Consider the following 18,470-nt stretch of genomic DNA (forward strand, 5'->3'; position numbering starts at 1 on the left):
AATATGAGAATCCTCAGCCCAAAATAGTCCTGATCCTCCTGTTTGGAGTGGAAGGATTCCTCCCCAAGGAGGGTATCGGAGGTGTCTCAGGACTTGTCCAGGCAACACTTGAAACCACTGCTATAAGCTTGGCCTTATTTCCCAGTCAGGTGTGATTCTTGGTGTATCTCTTGGATCCTTTGGGTTTTCCCAGCGCATTAACCCCCAGCTCCCTCTTAAGAGTTACCTCGGTATCACCAGGCTCAGATGTTCTAGTCCACTCCTTTTCCAGGAATGTGAAGATCCCCCCCCCCCCGTCCTTCCCAAACTGTCACCCAAACTACAGACATTCCACAGCATTACATTACAGAACCCAGGCAGAGCTTTTCTAACATTAAGGAACATGAAAAAAACAACATCACAATCCATCCATAACAATGATGGAACATGCGAAAAGCCTACACCACAGTACATTTGTAACAATCCCAGAATCCCAGGATGGTTTGGGTTAGAAGGGACCTCAGAGCCCATCCAGTGCCACCCCTGCCACGGGCAGGGACACCTTCCACTGTCCCAGGCTGCTCCAGCCCCAATGTCCAGCCTGGCCTTGGGCACTGCCAGGGATCCAGGGGCAGCCCCAGCTGCTCTGGGCACCCTGTGCCAGGGCCTGCCCACCCTCCCAGCCAGGAATTCCCAATCTCCCATCCATCGCTGCCCTCTGGCACTGGGAAGCCATTCCCTGGGTCCTGTCCCTCCGTCCCTTAGAAATCCTCTTTCTCCATCTTTTCCTGCGGCCCCTTCAGGCCCTGGGCGGCCCCAGCTGGGTCACCCCGAAGCTGCCCCTCTGCAGGCCGAGCGCTGCCCGCTCTGCCGGCCTGTCCCGCGGTGTCCTGGTGTTTCCCGGTGTGTCCCGGTGTTTCCCGGTGTGTCCCAGTGTGTCTCGGTCTGTCCCGGTGTATCCCGGTCTGTCCCGGTGTTTCCCGGTCTGTCCCGGTGTATCCCGGTCTATCCCGGTGTTTCCCGGTCTGTCCCGGTGTATCCCGGTCTGTCCCGGTCTGTCCCGGTCTGTCCCGGTGTATCCCGGTGTTTCCCGATCTGTCCCGGTCTATCCCGGTCTGTCCCGGTCTGTTCCGGTGTATCCCGGTCTGTCCCGGTGTTTCCCGGTCTGTCCCGGTCTATCCCGGTCTGTCCCGGTCTGTCCCGGTGTATCCCGGTGCATCCCGGTGTTTCCCGGTCTGTCCCGGTCTATCCCGGTCTGTCCCGGTCTGTCCCGGTCTATCCCGGTGTATCCCGGTCTGTCCCGGTCTTTCCCGGTGTTTCCGGGGTCGCTCCCGCGGGTTCCGTGTCCCTCCCGCCGCCGCCAGGGGGCGCCGCGCCCGCGGGAGCGCTCCGCGCGCGCTGCCCCACGTGACTCTCGCACCGCCCCGCGGGGGGGGGCGGGGGGGGCGGGGCCTGACAGCGCCACGCCCCCTACGCGCGAGCTCCGCCGGGGTCACGTGGTTCCCCGCGCATCACGTGATCGGGGCGGCGGCGGCGCGCGGGGGCCGCCGGGAAGCGCCAGGCGGGACCGGGCCGGGATCGGGATCGGGAACGGGCCCAGCGCAGCCCCGGCCAAGCCGCGGCCCTGCCCGAGCCCTGCGAGCCGCCAGCCCGGCGCCGGCCCGCCATGGACCGCTGGGACCCCTCCGGATCGGCCGCCCGCTTGTGAGCCGCCCCCCCCCCCCTCCCCCGGGCCGGGCCCGCCCCGCGCCCCCCGGCGCTCCGTGACTCGCCGGCGGCTCCTCGGGCCTCATCGTTCGCCGGTGGCGGCAGCCAAGAGATGGTCCGGGCCTAGCGGAGCGGCCAGCGCAGGTGAGCGCGGCCGGGCCTGGCCTCCCGCCGGCACCGGGGCAGCGCCGGGGCCGCGCCGTCCCCGCCCCGGGCACTCCCGGGACATCCCGGCCGCCCCCTGGGCGGCACCGGCGGGCCCGAGGGCGGCATCGGCCGCTGCGGGCGCAGCTCCCGCCGGGACCCGCGGCTCTCCCCGCGCTCGCGCCCCGCGGTGGGGGACACCCCGGGAGGGCGGGGGTCCCTCCCCGGGCAGCGCAACCCGGGGCATTCCCTGGAACGGGGACTCGGGGCCGGCGGGGCCGCTGCGCTGCCCTCCCCGCTGATGGATTGAATCCTGTTCCGGTCATTGGCTTTGTGAGGGCTTTGTTCCTTCCCCTTTGCTCTCCCGGTTTGGCGCCGGAGCCGCTCCGGGATGGAGCGGGCCGGCACCGGCACGGGCTGCGGGGCTCTGGGGGCGGCCGGCGGCTCTGGGCGGCTTCGCGGGGCTGCCGTGCTCGGGGAATTGACTTCGGGCGGCTGCTGCCGAAGGTGAGGGAGGGAAGAGTCGCGGGTCCGGACACAATCCCGTCCCGGAGTGAGCGGGTGGCTGTTACGTAAAGCCTCATCCTTGGGGGGGTTGTGTTGGACTTAGTAAAAGTCGCTTAAACGTTCCTGGGCTCTGGGCTGACTTTTTTCCTTTTTTGCCATTTTTCAGTGAACAAAACAAAGCGAGAAAGTGTTGAGAGGTGTGACCCGGGTATCGGTGCATTCAGTGCTGTGCCTGTGATTCTCTTTGGGAGATGAGCAAGTGGTTCAGTGGATTTTGGGGGAGAACTGAGTGCTTGTGCCAAAGCTCGCTCACAGCCTGGGCAGATGCTGTACAGTGGAAAGGGAAAAGGGGCAGGTGTGGGACCCACTCCCCCCCCCAGCTCATCTCTCGCCTTATTACGGCCTTGTTTGGTCATTCTCTCAGGAGTGCCGGTGCTTTGGAGCATTCCCGTGTTCCCAGTGCTGGCAGCCAGGTGCCCACCTGCCCCTGTGGGACTGCCCAGGCCCTTCCTCAGTGCCACTCTTTGGAATGAGCTGCTTCTGCTGGGGCCTGTGTGTTCATTTGTCACCTGGGCTCCCTCCCAGCTACTGAACTCCTCTCAGGTGTATTCCTAGTTCCTGACATTCCTTTAAAACTACCGAATTCTTCTCTCAGGTCCCTGGCAAATGGGGCTTTGCAGCCTGGGGGAGTTCTTGCAAAACGGGGTCTAGTGAAGCGCTCTGCAGGAGTGGTTGTGCACCTGAGTGGTCATTTAATTGTCCCCTCTAATGAGGGAAACGTGATTAAACTCCCGGTGCTGTGCTGCTGTTGTGTGTTGGCCTCGAGGTGTGAGACAGTCCCTGTGTCACACTGGAGTTGCTTAGTGGCTGGACTGGGACTGGGACTGGGACAGGTCTTGTTGGTCAGGAGCAAAAGGGAAAATTTATCTTTTGGCTTTATTAATGTATCAATGTCAATTGTTGTCATTTGCTGCCTCCTGCACAGTGTGTGTGCAGCTCTGTGTGAGAGCAGGCTCTCCCCTGTTGGGGAGTGAGACAATCCTGGAATATCCTGAGCTGGAAGGGACCCACAGGGATCACCCAGTCCCACCCCTGTCCCTGCCCAGACCCCCCAACAGCCCCAGCCTGGGCATCCCTGGCAGCGCTGTCCAAACGCTCCTGGAGCTCTGGCAGCCTCGGGGCTGTGCCCATTCCCTGGGGAGCCTGGGCAGTGCCCAGCAGCCTCTGGGGGAAGAACCTTTCCTGATCTCCAGCCTGATCCTCCCTGACCCAGCTCCAGCCGCTCCCTGGGCGCTGTCCCTGTCCCAGAGAGCGGAGATCAGAGCTGTAGGCCCCGATGTGTTCTGACCTTACACATCTCTACCAGAACAAACCCAGTGCCCTCAGCAGCTCTTTCATGGTCCTTCCACACCCTTCCCCATCCCCATGTTCCTTCTTTGGATGCTGTCAGCTTTTTCTCTTTTGTATATTGTGGCACCTGAAAGTGCCCCCAGGACTCCAGTACAGTTTAACAGCAAGGAAAGAAAACAGTGGATTTCAGCTTTGATCTCAAAAGCTGTCTCAGGTCCCTGATACTTCCTCGAAATGTCTTTGCAGTTCTTGCTTTATGACTTGTGTCAAACACTGAGAGAGTGAGACTGAGCCCCTGGGGTCAGTTTTTGTGTGAGAAGCCACACAGCAACCCAGAAAAATAATTTGTATTTATATGTTCAGCATTCTTCCCAGTTCTAGTGAGCTGAACTTGATAAAACACGATGAAACCCCAGTGAAATATGAGCTGGATTTCTAGGACATCTTTTTAGGAAGCTGGAATGTGCAAATGCTTTTGCGTGGTTGCGACCCAGCTCTTTAATGAGAAGGTGCCACATTTCTGTCTGCACAAACCATAGAGTTTGCTTCCGGGGGGCTTTGTAGCTAAAGAGCTGCAGCAGAAACCTGTCCCGAAATTCCATTGGCCCATGGCAGGGTGCCACTTGCACACCAGTTGCTTCTGTGGCTGCTGGCGGGCGTGTTCTGCCCCAGTGTTTTCCAGCGTGGGTGCTCCCATGTCGGATGTGACTAAGGATGTGACCTGTGCCTTACTGACTGAGACAGCAGCTCCTGGCATCTTCTGACGCCTGGCAGCAGGGCCTCTGTGACCAGGTGATGGTGGAACTGCTGTCATTTTGTCCCCCACTGCATTTTCAGCGCTTAGGAGAAGTGCCAAAGCTGCTCATGACTATTGCTGCTGCCTCCCTCCCTTCCCTTCCTGCTCGTCCCCTTGGTTTGGGAGTTTTGTAATCATTACTGCTCTTACTCTTTGCTCCAGATCACCAGAAATTTACAGTATTGAGGGCGGAAATACTGAGAGTTGAGTCTTGGGAGCTGAGCCAGGAAAGCAGCACCTCTGCCATGGGCAGATTTGGCACGTGGAGAGAGCTTGAGCAGCTTCCAAGAGGTCCCAGCAATGTGTGTGTGGAGCTGGGAGGAGCATGAGTTGCAGTGTCGTGTTTGGAATCCCCCTGGGTGAGGATGTAGGAATAGACTGGAGTTTTCGGTGACTGAGGTTTCTTTTCTGTGGCAATAATTGTTCTTGGCCACATAATTTCGGTTTGTTACTCACCTGTGGTTTGTTCTACAGGCCTATTTCCTTTCTCTCCTGCTATGGTGTCACAGTTATCTTCAGCAGAGGCTCAGAAATAACTAAACTTGTGATTAGATACTTAAACTTCAGTTCAGAGTAGATACACGGAAGAAATCCTTCCCCGGGAGGGTGGGCAGGCCCTGGCACAGGGTGCCCAGAGCAGCTGTGGCTGCCCCTGGATCCCTGGCAGTGCCCAAGGCCAGGCTGGACACTGGGGCTTGGAGCAGCCTGGGACAGTGGGAGGTGTCCCTGCCCTTGGCAGGGGTGGCACTGGATGGGCTTTAAGGTCCCTTCCCACCAAGGCCTCGTCTTCCTTTGCCTTCAGTGTCTGCCTCAGAGTTTGTACCAAAACCAAAGTGAGGTTGGTGTCACCTTCTCTAAACTGGGAGAACAGAGCACTCCAAGCTGTGGGGAGATGGAGAGGCTGTAGGATGGAGAGGGAGCATCTGGAAACGAGTCAAGAAACTTTAACAGATTCCATTTGGCTAGAGCAGGATTAGATATTAGTGAAATATCTTGCTAACTGTGTTAAACTAAGAAAATAAGCAATCAAGTTCATAGAATTGCAAAACTCAGGATGAAAGAACTCGTGTGGCAGTTATTCTTCTCTTGCAGGATGGTTCCTTCTGTGCAATCACTAATGACTGACGAGACCCTCTGCAGCTTGTGAAATGACAGGGCTGCTGTCAGTGCTTAGGAAATCCAAGTGCACAGCCCCTGCTCCTTCCCTGTCACCGAGCCGCTCTCGTGAGCGCAGCCAGCCCCAAGTGCTGAAGTTGTGCTGTTCTCTGCCTGTGACTCTCTCCTGCAGGGATCCAGGTTTATTCTCTTTTTAGCTGCTTGCACTAGATGCACATATTCCAGCTGAATTAACACTTCCCAGTCTGGAGCAGTGCTGGTGCTCTGAGGTGACCGTGTGCCGTGCTCAGAGCTCGGTGTGGCACAGCTCCCTGGGGCTGGGCCAGTCTCAGACGTGCGGCCAAAATTCTGTGTTTCCTGGAGCTGGGAGGTTGTTTGTCTCATGCACTCATGTCTCATTCGGTGTCTGCCATCTCCCCAGGCTCTCAGACCTTTACTACTTTCCAAGTTTCTTTCTTCAGCTCCATCTTTCAAACGCCTCTTTTCCCTAACACTGCCACTTTTCCCCAGTGCTTGGAGTTCCTCAGGTTGTCCTGTCTCTTGTTCTTACTTGGTTCATTAATTCTTGCTGATGAATGTAAAACCTGGGTTATTAAATGCCAGTAGCACCAGGTACCAGCAGGAAAAAATATCTCTTTGCACTCCATACTGTACAAACATGGAATAAGGGAAGTTCTTGCCCTGAAGTCTTGAACTAATTTTCTTCTGTTAACAGCTCATTAAGAGAAATCTTCCTGCTCATCTTTTCATGGAAAACATGTCATGAGGCAGCTCAGAGCCCCCTTTTACTGATTTTTTTTTTTAACAGTTCATCTTCGTTTTTATTCATGTCACAACATTTATTGATAAATTTCTTGAATGTGCTGCTTTCATGTTTTATAATTAAACAAATAGAGTGTACTTTTACTAATGTGTAATCCTGTAGTGATTGTGTTTTCCAGGAGAGGCTGTTTTATCATTCCAAATCTCTCCCTATGGATAGGTGTGCTCCTCTGCAGCCCCACAGCAGTTTCTCACTGTTCATTCCCTGTGCTACGCTGGGAACACGAAGGGGTAGGAGACAAAAGGCAGGATAATGGTGTGGTTCTCTTCAGTGTGGTTGTTTCTGAAGGATTGATGTTTCTCACATTATTTGCAGTTTCCAGGATCAGCTTTAAGCTGTTTGTCCTTTGGGCTGGAAACTTTCCTGAGTGTTTCAGCTCAGTGGGTTCCTCACGGAGGGGCAGAAATGAGCCCTGGAATGGTTCCACCCCTCCTACAGCTCCTGGGGTGGCTGAGGGTTTGGAAGTGTCAGAGAAGGTCTCAAACCAAAGCACATCCCAAAACGTTGAGCTTTTCCAACTCTGTAACCTTTGCTGTGTGTGGTGTTAAAACGAGAGGGCAGCCAGGTTTTGGTGTCACTTTGTCATCTCCTGGAATTGGGGGCGAGGCCGTGGTGCCTCACTGTAGTTGGGTCATACTTCACTTTATTGACAGACATTTTCCAGTTTAAGAAGAAAATAAAGGATGTTTAATTTGCAGAACCAGACATTGAGAAAACAATGTTTGTGACCAGTAACAAGTTAAACTCTTGAGACAGAGGAAACTCCTTCCACTTGTCCTTAGCTGAGATTCTAAGATTTCACCGAGGTAAATTGTTCCAGAGTAGATATTTCCCTCAACAGTTGGTTCCTGTGGAAATTTCACACCATTGAACAGTCATTCAACTTTTCTCTTCATTTTCCTTTGAAATTCCTAATGTTCACTTTCCTTGGTGTGATCCTGTTGAAGGTGTCTGATTTTAAATGACTATTTGATATTTATATCCGTTGTCTGCTATGTTTTTATATAAATTATGCTTCTAAATACTGTGTGCTCGCATGTATTTCCCCATTCATGCTGACATTACTATAAAAGCTCAAACCATAATTGTCCAGATTTGTGTATTCACATGGAGGTTTTTTTGTTTCTGCATTTAATTTAATTTCCAAAAGACGTTAAAGAGATTTCAGTGATGGAAGTGCTTAAATGGTTTTAATCAGGCTTTGATGTGCACAAATCATTAAAGCGAGGAGGATGAAGAGATAAGAGTCCACAATTCCCTTTGTATGGTTTGCCTGCAGAGGAACTCACAGAAGAGGAAGTGTTCAGGAAATCCCAAAGGCGCAGGAGCAGCGACAGGACAAGGGAAAACAGCCTCAAGCTGTGCCAGGGCAGGTTCAGGCTGGATATTGGGAAAATTCCTTCATGGAAAGGGCTGTCCAGCCTTCCACAGGCTGCCCAGGGCAGTGCTGGAGTCCCCATCCCTGGAGGGGTTTGAAGTGTGGAGGTGGCACTTGGGGCAGTGGGAATGGTTGGACTCAAGGAACTTGGAGGGCTTTTCCAACCTAAACAATTCTGTAATTCTGTTTTTCCCACAGAGAAGGGGAACAGCAAACCAAGAAAAGCTACATCAAAATGGGAATTTAGTCTGTGTGATGTCATGCATTTCGTGGGCAGAGGAATAACCAGAGTTTCTGTGGAAAAAAAAAATAATTTGAGAGCTTTGCCAACGTAACTTTCCAGTGTTGCATTACAATTAGCATAAGCATTTCCTTATTTAAAAATAATTTAAAAATTGTTTGGTCAAAATCCAGATTTGAAAACATGAGCCATTAAGATGGAGATTTCAGAAAATTGAATATGGGAAACAGGTTGAAGAACTTAAAAGAACATGTTGTAACTTTATCAAGTTGTCCTGTGCTTTGGCATACATTAAATCAACCTAATGAAAATTGCCGAATGAAAAATACTTGATTTTACCAAGATCTCCTAACATTATTGTTTTTGTAACTGCAAGAGGCCTTGAAGCACAAAGATTGTCCAAGAGGAGATTAAATGGATTGAGGTAGTGATATTTTCCCTATTTCCTGGGGTTTTTATGTTCTGAGTGATCCTCTATGGAACAGAGCTTCCTGATTGTGTGTTTTGAGGAGGTTTTTATATTTTGGGGTGAGGTGCTGTGTGTGTTTGACATTTCCCATTAAATGTCCAGTTCACCTCTGACTGGTGTGGAGCTACTGGAACCCCCCCCCCGGCTGTGGGTGAAAAGCACTGTGGCCACTTGGAATATTGTTTTAAATTGCCTGGTGAAGTTCGGGATCTCTAGTTAATTAATTTATTTTTTAATTAATTAATTAGGATTTTATATTAGCCTTCTGATGCCGATAGGATAAATTAGCATCATATTATAGCATTGATTTGCCGTGGTGGAAACTGGTGTTTGGTGTAGACCAGCCTTTAAAAGATAAAGGGTGAAAAGATTTTCCTGGTGCAATTGCTCGTGCTGAAAGAGCTCCACTAATTACATTTAATGAGCAAAAAACACAGGTAAGGACTTTGTACTGTGACACATTCTTAGCCAATGATTACCAGAAATATGTTTTAATAGGAGAGAGTTTTAACAAGTAGTCTTCAGCTTAAATTTGTTAATCACTAATAGCCTCCTAAAAGACAACTTTCTTCAGGTTTTTTCTTCAGTTTTTTTTCTTCAGCCTTCTCTTTTTTTTTTTTTAGTGGAAAAAGTTGCATTATTCCCTGGCCACGTGAAGCAAGGTCCGTGCTGAATAGGCATTCAAAAATGTTTTTGTTTGTTTTTTCTTATTTATTCAGAGGAATGTTCAAATCCATCGAGTCAGGACTTGCTGACAAACTTGAAGCTCAAGATGGTCAGAAATGGGTGTGGTTTAATCTTCGTTGCTATTTTAGAGTATGAAATTTGGATCTCATTAGCTGCTCTAGTGGGCTGATTCCTTGCTATACAATTTATTTCAATGCATTATTCAATTTTTGAAAAATTATTATGTGTGACTTGCACTATAAATAGTGAGTCATACTTTAAAAAAACTTAATTTGAGCTTGTGCTTAGTAGAATTCCATTAATTGAACCCCTAACGAGGGGTGTCCATCGGTGCCTGGTGCCTGCTCAGCTGCAGCTGGTTTGCCCAGCACAGCCTGGGAGCTTTAGCAGTTCTCACCATGGAATTTCTGTGGCACTTGGAAGCAGTTTTGGCTCTTCCAGAGACATTTCCAGGCTCCAGCTCTGACCCAGCTTGGTGTGAAGTGGCCTCTTGCATGAAGGGTTTTGAAACTCAACTATATTTTGAGACGGCTTTTGCAATGGTTCTTGTGTTTGTCTTTAACTTTGTGCCACAAAAAGCTGAACTTCTTTTTCTGGTGGCAAAACTCACCAAGTCTCACTGGCTGGAAGTGAAATGTGGTGTTAGTATTCTGTGTTTTGTAGTTTCATGGCTTTTGGTTTAAGGCCACATCCAGAAAAGTGCAAAAAGTTGTAAGAACTTTGGGGGAAAAAACCCCAAATAGCATCATTATGGGAAAATATGAGGTCATTTATATTAAAAGAGTTTGTACAGCTAAATTAACATTTATCAACTGTTTTCTTGAGGTAAAAGATACTACACTAAATGTGCTGTTACTCAGTGGGGGCAGAAATATTAATGTTTCTCTCAGTCTGCTCAGGGGGATTATAAAGTACAGGTGGCATTTAGTAGGTAGGATGAAAGGTGAAAACTTTCCAACTTTTTAAGCAGTGTTTGTTTGGAAGCACAGCACATCAAAGCTATGGCTTTCCTGCTGCATTTCAGCTTCCCTCTGTAGATGGTTCTGGGCCCTTCCTCTCGCTTCCAAGTGTTTTTGCTTTGCCTGCAAATCTTAAATGCTCCTGTTCCCTAGGTTTTTCCAGAGTTTTTAACTAGTCTGGGCTCTCCTCTTCAGTGTGTTTAAGTTTAAAAAGAAAGTTTGAAGGTACCAGGAAGCATCCCAGGTCTCAGAGCTGTCACATTCTGACAGCAGATTTTAGACAGGTAGGAAACGATGCTGAGTTTGGCAAACTCTTTGCATACAAGTTAGGGCTGAAATCTGGGAGGGAAAATTCGTATTTTCACTTTTCTGATACTCAGAATTGTGGATTTTGTGAAATCTTCAAGCTGTAAAGCAATCCTGGGACTGCTGCAGCTGCCAGCAGGGAGCACTGGCCCTGTGAGAGGTCAAGCCACCACTTTTGAACAGATATTGATGTAATACATTGGTGATCATTTACAGAACACACGGATGCTGACATGCACCCACTCCGGTGGGTTTGGTGCTCCCCCTCCAGTTGTTCTGGGAGCAGCCTGGACACAGATATTTTCCCTTTAGGCCTCTCAGTTGTTCTGTGGCTCACCCCGAGTGGTTTCCCATGGTTCTGAGGAGAGTTAAATCATTGAATGGTGAAGTTTTTAATTTTGGTTGCTCTGCTGAGCTGCTCCCCAGCACCCTTTCCCTCACAACCACGTTGCAGAATTTTTATCTCAAACCCTGATGTTCAGCTCAGTGAGTGATGCAGCACAATGGGTGAACCTTGGTCACGATGGGAAGTCCAAGATGAATGTCTTGTGAGACAGTGCAGACAGATGATCTTACACTGAGGCTGGAGGAAGTGACCGTTAAACCAGGGTAAAGTATCTGATAAAATTTTTCTCTTTTCTTTTTCTGTTGTTGAGATGGGAGAAGGATGTGAACCTCAAATGTGATTTTCCCTTTTGCCTTTTCACTCCTGGTTTAGGTGGCACCTCATTAAAACCTTGTCTGCTGTTTCAAATCTTACACAGAGCAGATTTATCAGAGAATTTCTGTCAAGTGAATCCTTTCTTAATCCTAATGCCACAGAGTTCATAGCACTCAAATGTAATGATGTCTTTTATGAAAGTAAATTAATGTGAGGAAGTCAGAATGATAATAGCCAGATTAATGTTAGATGTCTGAATAACTATTGCTTAATAAAATCTAAATGCCAATTGTCTTGGCTTCAAAGTTTAAGCAGATGAACATGTAGGCACAGGAATTGGGTTATTAAGTTTCTGCCCAATTAAAGGGCAGAAATTTGTTGGGAAACTGTACTGGAATACGCTTTGGTTGGCCTGTGTGGACATGAAAGGAGTGCATGGAAAAATGCTGAATTTGTGATGGTCCATCTTTGCACTTGGGGGAATTAAAAACTTTCCCAGCGACGGAGAGTGGAGGGGATGGGGAGGATTGTCCTTGGTGGAGTGGGAGATGGAACTGGGCTGAAGTTGGCTGAGAAGAGATTTAAGTGGGAAAGAAAAGAGTGTTCCTGGTGGATGGCTGAGCTCAAGGTCAGTCTGCACTGCTGGGCTGCTGGTTTGGTGATCTCCGCTGTGGGGTGTCAGGGCAAGGAATATCACTGCCTAGTCAAGAAAGTCCCCTGTTCCTCAGAGTAGTTTTGGTATTGCAGGATGAAGCAAATAGAAATGCAAAGGCTTGGGAAGGCAAAGCTGAAATTCAGCTTTGCTGAGCAACAGCAGCTTCACTTCCCTCTCCTGGCTCGGGCTGGCTCTTGTGGCATGAGTTCACTGAGGCTCCTGTGTCTTACCCGACCTGGAATCCTGACCTGGCGTTGGGGTAGGTGCAGAAAATGACCATTTTAGTGGCTTTGTGGTCTCATGGTGTCAGTCCCTGAGGTTTTTCTCCTCTGAGTCAGGGATGGCTCTGTGGGGTCACTGTGGGATCTGTGGTGTCTCCCAGGATGGAGCCTGGGGACAGAGGGACAGTGGGTGGAGGAGTGACCCTCCCTCTGCTCCCTGTCCATGGAGAGAGGAGGAGGGAGCAGGGAGCTGTGCTGTCGCTTCCTAGGCTTTCCTGCTCCTCTCCCATTGCTGAAGAGACAGGACAGGAAGGAGGGACTGATGTCCTTTGAGCAGCTCTGCTCTCTGCAAAGGAAGAGAGTTGGGAATTAATTTCTGTGTTCATCAGAGAGGGGGGACCAGGCGTTTTCCCTCCTGTGTGGTACTTCTGCACAAAAATGAGACATTTAAGATGTGTGGTTGGGCATTTTTAAGGTCCCTTGAGTGAATTATATCAAACCAGTCTTGTGAACTCTTGGATATAAACAATTTTAAGCTGTTTTAGTAGTGTAATTTAAAAATGGACTTTAAAATGGTTTTAAATGAGCTGCACTGCAAGTGCTGAAGTTACAAATGTCCTCCTTAACTCGGCTTCTAAAATCCACTTGCTGGGGGTTCACGTTCACCTTAGTTCTTTTACCTTACCTTGGCAGGAGGAGTGGAACTGGATGATTTTTAAGGTCCCTTCCGACCCAAACTCCATTTCTTCCTTGCTTCTGTGTGCTGAATCTCATGCATGATGAATGATGCACCCAGTTCTCATCTGGACTTGTAAAATGAAATGTTACACTTGCAGAGCCTCTTTCTAAAGGATCCCCAAGTCCTTTTCCAGTGGTTAGTGTTGAGTTACAAATGATCACTGTAATTCTTTTATCCACCATCGCGGTGTGTTGGCTTCTCAGGTGGAAGATGCTGACTGATCCTCAGGTAACCTGATATGTGAGGGATGAAGGGGACTCAGGCAGCTAAAACCAAAGAGCAGGATGTCATTACCTGCTCCATCACTTGACTGAGACGCTGGAATTAAGGCCGTGCTCCCACAGAAAGTGCTGTGGAATTTCTCTCAGCTAACGGTGGTGAAGGATTTGTGCTGCTTTGTCTGGGGAGCAGCACAAGTCCAGGCACATCGTGCTTGGTGGGGATTTCTGGGTGCTCCAGAGCTGAGTGGGAAGAAGTGCCTGCAGCAAACTGCTGGCTCTGCCCTCCCTGGGAGTTCTTGTCAAACATTAACTAGACCTAGGTCAACTCAGTTTTTTATTATTTTTATTTAAAGCTCTCCCACCCTCAGTACAGACAAAGGAGTAGTTCCCAGACAGCTCTTGGGGCACTTTATGTTCTCCCTGTTGAATGTGCAGCAGCGTTCCTGATGTGAAGGGTGGGATAGAAATGTTTGTGTTGTAGGAATGGGAAACATTTGTGCTTCAGTTAGTGGTGAATCACTGATTTATATTTGTGTTCTATTACCAATAGAATCGCATTTGAATTGTATTCCTAAGAGCTCAAGTGAAACCTTGGAAGGAGGGAGAAGGAGCTGTGGAAAAGTTCATTCTCATCGCAATAGCTGAGTGAGATGATGGCTCAAGACTTCCTGTGCAGCCTCACCCTGTGATACCAAGTTACTGGGGTAGAATTTTGGAATCCTGGTGGTATCACAACCTTTCCTTTGGTGGAGCAGATCCCATGTGCACCAAACCGAATCCCCCTCTCTTGGCACAGAGCCTTTGTGTTGTCAGAAGGTGAGGGGCAGAAACAGAAAACTCCATGCTTTTGAGAAGTTGGCTTTTTTCTCTGTCTGGACAAATACAAAAACTATTTGAATTCTATGTAAACTCTTGGTTTTAGTTGTGTTCCATATTTCAGTTATAAAACTCTGAAGATGACTCCGCTGCTTCTGTATTTGCACCATGGTCATCATGGTCATGCACCATTTGCATCGTGGTCATCCTTTAAACCTGTCCTGGAGAATCGTCCTGTTTGTGCTTTTTTGGGCAAAGCTCTATTGTTTTAATAGGAAATGTTATATTTTTTTCTGCATTTTTTTTCTTCACCATCACACAGAAAGTGGACGTTAAGGCTATATGTACACTTCTGTAAGTAACTCTTGGTGACACCAGGGTATGTTCCTCTTTGTGTGTCAGTGTTTTTGTGCTAATTTTGTTGTTGCAGGGCAGTTATTTTTCAATGTCTCCCTTTTTAAACAGCTCCTCTGGGAGTGCATTTGTGCTAGCTGACAGAGTAGCATTTTAGGCTCGTGCGCATGATTTTAGGGCAGGATTTGTGGTGATGCCCTGATGCACAAGCTGGGAGAAGTGTCCTGTGCCAGCTCCTGAGATGCCCCTTGTTCAGGGTAAAAGGAATATTTTAAGTAATTAACAGGCGTCTTTGGATGCAGCATTAAGGCAGCTTCAAGTATTATTAACTGCCTCCTGAAAACATAATTCCTTATTACAAGCAGACTTTTCAGCTCTTTTTCCCCTTCCTTCTAAGAAAAAAGGGTGAAATCATGGGAGCTGAGCGTGCCCCCGCAGCTGGGTGTGCCCCGCACAGAGCTGGGATCCTGCACGTTCCCTCTGAGCGTGTTTATCCTTCATGGCCAAATGTTGTTAAACAGAATTGGGGTTTCATCGCAGCCAATTAACCAATTAACTGTTTGATTCCTCTTGCTCATGAAACCAATTGAGACTGAAGAAGCCCTCGAGTTAAATGAGGGTGTCTTGAAGGAAGTGGAGGTGTTGTAAGCAGGCTTTGAAGATGCACTAATGGCTGGGTGAGGTGTGGTGGGGTCGGATCCCTTTGGATGGGCTGTGAGTGGAGGGTTCCTTGGGCCAACCTTTGCCTTTGATGGTTTTGCCTCACAGTGTCTGGGGAAGATGAAGAGATGCTGCTGGTGCTGAGCTGGAGTGAGGACTTGGGTGCCTGATGTGGTTCAGGGGGGTAAGAAGGGTTTGGCCAAGGTTCTCTTCTAACAGCTTTGCCAGGAAATCTCAGGCAGTGTGGGTGTGTTGGTTGGGGTTTATTTTTAGTCTGGAGTTGTGGTCCAAAAGTCCCAGAGCTGGGATGTGCCCCCTGCCCGGAGCTGAGGGAGTGGGAGGTGGGAGGCAGGAGGAGAAGGCAGCACCAACACTGCCATTTCATACCACAAGTTACACATCCAAGGTGAAGGTCTCTCAAACCAAAGCCATGCCCTTGTTGGATTAGGGATGAGCAGAAATACCAACTGGCATTTAGGAAGAGCTTGGAAGGAGAAATGAAAACTGTGTGTCTGGTCTCGGTGGTGCGATGACGCTCGGCAGTTGATGTGCTCGGGGTGCCTGGAGCAGCAGTGACTGGTGCTGCAGGAATACACACGGGGAGGTTGGCTCAGGAGTTTCTGTGAATTCCCTGCTGGATTTCCTGCTTGCTTTCAGCTCTTCCTGTTGAGCTGGAGCAGAGGCGTGAGATGTGACAGGTTGGTTTGCAGGGAAGTCTCAGACACAGGGACTGTGCAGAGTACAGTGGGACACACTGCAGGAGGAGTGACTCAAACCATGGAGAGTTCAACTTCCTAAAAATGGAAATACTCTGCTTTAGGCCTGTTTTCTAATTTCTTTTTTCAATTTTGGAACTTCTCTTTTCCCAGATGTGGAAACTAAGATGACTTTGGCCCTTGCTGCAGGGACATTGTTCTGGCTCCCTCAGCCTGGCTCTGCTACTCCTTCACGCTTTAGCTCAGGCCTCCTGAGAAAAGGGGAATTTTAGCAGGATCATCTTGTAGGCAAGAACTCCTTCATCTTCCACTTCCAAGTCTGTGCAGGGAGGGAGCAGAGGTGCTGTCCTTGTTCCCAGAGGATGGGGTAGGGGTGATGGGACCACTACATTTTAGTGGATATTAAAGGTTTATTACAACTTCAAGTGGTCTGAAAACTGAACTTCTGTAGTTTCCTACCTGCTGGAGTTACTTACCAGCGGTGCTGATCAGCAGACAGGTCTCGGATATCTGCCTTTCAAAGTACCTCTTCTTGCTTTTCCTGAGCATGGGAACATTTCCCTTCTGGTAGGCTCGTGGCTGTGGAAGATGTGGGTTTGAATGGGAAGCTGTCTGAAGTACAGAGCTAAGGAAGCCCCACGAACTTCCTCTATTTACACATTTAATGCTGGTGTGATTTTAATGGCCTCATACAGGTTCAAGGCACTTAAAATAGCTCTGTGTGGAGATTGGATGATTAGATACAAACAAGTCTAACTTGTATCACAGTCAAACTATTTGCTTTAATAAAAAAATGTAAAAGAGTTAAAAAAACCCAAACCAAATCCCCATAAATCAAGGTGACTCCCCATGAGGGTGTTTATTATGTACTGTGTTACAAAAGGCTGGGGAGAAGTGGTTAAAAGTGTCATTAACTGGTGTCTTTCTGATGATTAATTTTACATTCACCTGGGCAGATACAGCCAGATCAGCTCTGGGTTTGCACTAGCTCAGATCTCAAGTGAATCTTTGCTGTAATCTTCCTTTTGTGTGGCAGTGTTGGTACAAATGCTGGTTTTCCTTCAGTCCTAGAGTTACAGGAAATGTTGATGCAATTTTAAAAGATGATGCTTGTCTCTGTAAAAAATAGTGAAGGTCTTTGTAAATATTTAAGCCTCTGTTTGGAAAACAGAGATGTAAAACTCTTTGCTAAGATTATAATGTTCTGGATGTATAGCTGTATATAATCCTTGATCTTAGTGTATTGGTGGGAATGAACCATCCAAAACCAGAGCATTCCTATTCCCTGCTTCAACATTTGCCTTTAATAGTAAATGCCATGGACTCAGACTGTTCCAGTTGGCTTTAACTGATCCGTGTCTATAATTAAATCTGATATTTATCTGTGTTGAAATCCTACATATGTAACAAATTGGGCTGCACTCTCAAGAATGAGCTTTTTAAGCCTCAAACTTATAAAACAAGTTTGTCATCAATGCCAGAATGATCCCTGGAGTTTGCTGGCCACATTCCAGTGCCCAGGTCCCTCTCTCAGCCTTGACAGCCACCTCTGGTTACATGAGTTCAGCAGGTTACAGGAGAACTGAAGAAAAAAGTGATTTTTCACATAAAATGTAAGTTGTTGTATTCATGTGTTTGGTATCAGCACGGAGCTGGGTTGTGCCAGTGCTTGTGCCTTGTTTGCAGTGCAGGGAAATAAAACAAACCTGGTGCCTTAGAAAGCATCAAAGATCTCAGCTTACACCCTGGGTTTAGTCTGCTTTGGGCAGCCTCTGAGCTTTCACTGCTTTCAGAGCAATAGACAAAATGAAGCCAAATGGGGAAGAAATGTAAGAGGCTAAAATGTTACTGAGGTGAAAAGACTCATGTTTTAAAAACTGAGTGATGGGTTGAAGTTTCCTTGTTAAGAATGCAATGGCTGGGTTTGCACAGCTTTCAGAGTCATGCTCTAGCAAATAGTTTATTATTTTTAATATTCAGACAGCTGTCTAAAGACATGAAATAATGATTTTCTAAGCAGCCCAACATTTTCATTTTAGGTGTAAATTATGTGGAAGAACATCAGTTTCTTTCCTGGAAGCACTTATTTTACTTTGTGCAGATCAGTAAAGAACATTTCTAAATCTCTTGATACAGAGTTTAGCACCAGTTGTGGCTTCCCCATCCCTGGCAGTGTCCAAGGCCAGGCTGGACAGGGCTTGGAGCAGCCTGGGACAGTGGAAGGTGTCCCTGCCTATAGCAGGGGGTGGCACTGGATGAGCTTTAAGGTCCCTCCCAACCCAAACCATTCTGGGATTTGATGTTAAAGGAGTTAGTGGCACCTTATTTATCATCTCATTTTGTTTACTCCTTTATGTCCCTTTATTCCCTTGTTGCAATTTCAGTCCCAATGCTGTGTCAAGCTCAGAGGGAATCTTTTCCAACTCTTGTGTGTGTGTGTTTTGCAAGAATTTGACATATTTCTTATAACACAAGTAGCAAGACCAAACTGCAAAGGAAAATTTGTTGAGAAGGGGGATTGGCAGGTTTTGAATCTGCATTTTTGCAGTAGGAGGATATGGTCCAAGGCAAAAGGTGCAATTTTGCCAGAACTTCCCTGAAATTACTGCTTTGAGTAGAAATGCCTTTTGGGAGTCAGGGAGGGAGAGAGACCTGAAAACCACATCAAAGCTTAAGGTTAGAATATGTTGGAGAATGGGTGCCAAAAAAAGGTATGTCAGCACCAAAAATAACCCTAATCTACAGGAGAAGTTAAGCACTGAATGGGTGGGGGGATGGCAGAACATCTGGGGGAGAGAAGGTATTTTAGAAAAGAATTGGAGATGTTCGGCGTGGGCTGGAACTAAGATGACTCGAGCGGGTGAAGTGGTTTGAAATAGTTACTTGCCTGAGGACTTGGTGGATTTTTTTTTTTTTTTTTTTTTTATTGCTGCATAAAGTTTCCCTGTTAGAAGCCAGCTGTGGG

At 48.2% G+C, this 18,470-nt stretch overlaps 1 protein-coding gene across 1 annotated transcript in view; it reads left to right on the top strand.

Annotated features, from left to right (window-relative positions):
• The first annotated feature begins 1,519 nt into the window (after nucleotides 1–1,519).
• The window catches only part of AFF4 (ALF transcription elongation factor 4), a 47,654-nt gene continuing 30,703 nt past the window's right edge, over nucleotides 1,520–18,470 (top strand). The window contains exon 1 of the mRNA XM_082291566.1: nucleotides 1,520–1,830. The gene's annotated coding sequence lies outside the window, so the exon portion shown is untranslated. The remainder of the gene's footprint in view (nucleotides 1,831–18,470) is intronic.

The sequence above is a fragment of the Coloeus monedula genome (assembly GCF_965178545.1).
Source record: "Coloeus monedula genome assembly, chromosome: 15".
In the NCBI taxonomy this organism is placed as follows: Eukaryota; Metazoa; Chordata; class Aves; order Passeriformes; family Corvidae; genus Coloeus; species Coloeus monedula.